Consider the following 2,855-nt stretch of genomic DNA (forward strand, 5'->3'; position numbering starts at 1 on the left):
TGACTCAAGTAAAAGTAAAAAGTAGTCATCCAAATAATTACTTGAGTAAGAGTACAAAAGTGCTTGGTGAAAAAACTACTCAAGTACTGAGTAACATTTGAGTAACGTCTGATTTATTTCTTAACACAAGCGTCAATCAGACAGACTAAAATACAAAATAATTATCTTTAGGCAAATTATAGCTCATCCAATCAATAAAATAAATACAAAATATTTTTTTAATTACAAAATAGCTTAAGTGTCACATCAACACACATCAAATTTGGATGGATACTGTATATATACGTATATATATATACATATATATATATACACACAAGTAAACTACCATCCCTTGGTTCAGACCTGTGATATCAATCAGCGATGACATCATCAATACTAGAAATACACCAGTTTACTCCCCCAAACATTCCTGCATGGTGACCAGACCAAAGGAACAAAGAAAGGGTGATAGGGCAGAAACAATCAGCTGTTCAAACCTACACCTACATAAATCTACCTGGAGCTAAACTAGGGTAACAATGTGTGTATTGTAACTCTTGTTATGAATTGATACTATAAATAAAAATTGAATTGTATATAATGTAACGCTTACCGGTGTAACCACAGTAAACCTCGATACAAATGTTGACGATGACAATTACCGTTTTCATTTCAGATATTATTATTACCGCGGTGTGTTTAGTCCTTCCCAGCTTTAACCAAGGCTCCTGAAGTCGCGGCGCAGGCGCACTGCGTAACCTCCAACGGGCGTTTCCCGAAGTCGGAATCATGGCTGAAGGAGGAGATGACAGCGCTTTAGGCATCCCAGTCTCACGGCTCAGTTTGTGAAACGGTCACGTTATTTGATCAACTGAGTCGTGTACAGGTCACGTTAATGTCGATATTTCCGTGTGTTGATTACGAATTTTGAAGTAATGTACAGTGTTTCAAGGGGAAGACTATTTCGTGATCGCAGAACAATTAGGGTAGCGAGTGGTATTGAAAAGACAAAACTCCGTGCAAGGAGGTTGGTCGGGGTGGTTGATGGGTCAAACAACACAGGGCTTTCTCCCCGAAGACCGGGGACGGGTCCCACGTGTTGCTGTTCCTTTCCGCGTTAAGGGAACCCTAACCCGCTTCTCTTCCTAACCACAACCGTCCCGCTGTTGTCTGTGTGTCCTTCGTGTGACCGTTCCTTTCCCCGATCTTTTTTTCCTAACCACAACCGTCCCGTTGTTGTGGCCAACGTGTGGCGTTTCATTTCCCCGTTGTTGCGTCCCCCAGAGACGGCAGCTCGTGTCCCTGCGCCCGGGGATTGCGTCCCGCTTCTGGCGGTCCGTCCCGTTGTTGTGGCGTTTCATTTCCCCGTTGTTGCGTCCCCCACAGCAGACCAGCGTCATGGCAGTTCTTGAAATAGTTGCGTTCGAGAATTGTGACATGTAAATGAAATGAACGAGAAAATTGTGACATGTACACAAATTAATAAATCAAAATCAATGTGACCATTTCACGATCTGGCGTGAGGCCGGGTTGCTTTAGGTCAGGACATTTATCAGTCCTCTAAGAGGACCAAGTCTGAAGCACGGCCATATTTTGGTCAATATAAGAATGCTGATGTACAGTTGATTGAAGACAGTGTTCATTTTGGTCACTATAACCATGAGGTTAAATTTTCATATCGTAACATCCCTATACTAAACTGTAGTTGTGTGTTTGCTTTGACCTCTTGTTGTCTTCCCGTCGATCTGCAACTTTTTGTTTTTCCGGGTCAAAATTTTAAAATTGAAACTTTTTCATAGCGTTTTGGACGTCTTTTTTGACACTTTTGTTGCTTTTTTCAACGTTTTTCAAAGTTTTTTTGTCAACGTTTGTGTTTTTTTTTTCCCCATGTTCTTTTAACCATTTTTACGGTTTATATCTGATAAAGAAACCTTTGAAAAATGGGTCAAATATGACCCCAGGACAACAGGAGTGATAAACAATAGCTTGGTGTAAGAACGTAATAATTTTAACACAAACAAACCCGGGATAGTGAGGCCTGAAATATGTTACACAAGAGCTCACATTATGCTTTTTGGCTTTTTTCATTCGTTATTGTGATTGTAATATTTTTTGTGCATGTAATCAGTTTACAAAGTGAAAAGTCCCCCCCCGAAGGGACTTACCATCTCCAACAGAAAACACTGTTCACAAACTGCTCCTAACAGCTCTGTTGTAGTCCAGCCTTTACTTCCATGACAAACACGTGTCACGCTGCGTCACTTTGTAACACGCGTTATAATGCTCGTCTAGCTGCTAGTAGTGATGGCCAAGTGAAGCCACGTGAACCGGTGTCTCTCTATTTTCTGAGCCCACTAGATGGCGCTCTTGGTTTTAAGAGAAAGGCCTTAGGCATTGTCAAACAGAGAGCGCCATCCAGTGGGCTCAGAAAATAAAGACACTGGTTCACAAAGCTACATTTGGCCATCACTAACGCCTAGTGTGGCACGCCTTCATACCAAGCTAGTTAGAGTTAGTTAGAGGCCCAAAGAGTTCAGATAGAGTTACTGATACTTGTATCACCATGTCCAGGAGACAGTGCAGACAAAACATGTTACGTATGAAATGCTAATTTTATTAAAACAATGGTCCGTAGTTTCTGTCTCCCCCATGAGGAATTCTAAGTAATGACAAAACTGTCGGGCGTGTCCACATGACACAAGTCTTCTGTGATCGCGCACCACCCCCACGCCTCCTCCACACAGTTGCTTGTAACCAAGGACACAGATCATTAAAAAAACATGACAGACTCTTCAGAAGAAGTCATTATCGCCGCTTGTTTTTTCCAGTGCGAAGTAGCCAAAAGACACCAATCTTCTGAACATAGCCATACT

The 2,855-nt window shown here is 41.8% G+C and overlaps 1 protein-coding gene across 3 annotated transcripts in view; it reads left to right on the forward strand.

Moving 5' to 3' along the window:
• Positions 1 to 2,855, forward strand: part of col22a1 (collagen, type XXII, alpha 1) — a 99,729-nt gene that overhangs the window by 60,876 nt on the left and 35,998 nt on the right. The window lies entirely within an intron of this gene.

The sequence above is a fragment of the Etheostoma spectabile genome, chromosome 14 (assembly GCF_008692095.1).
Source record: "Etheostoma spectabile isolate EspeVRDwgs_2016 chromosome 14, UIUC_Espe_1.0, whole genome shotgun sequence".
NCBI lineage: Eukaryota > Metazoa > Chordata > Actinopteri > Perciformes > Percidae > Etheostoma > Etheostoma spectabile.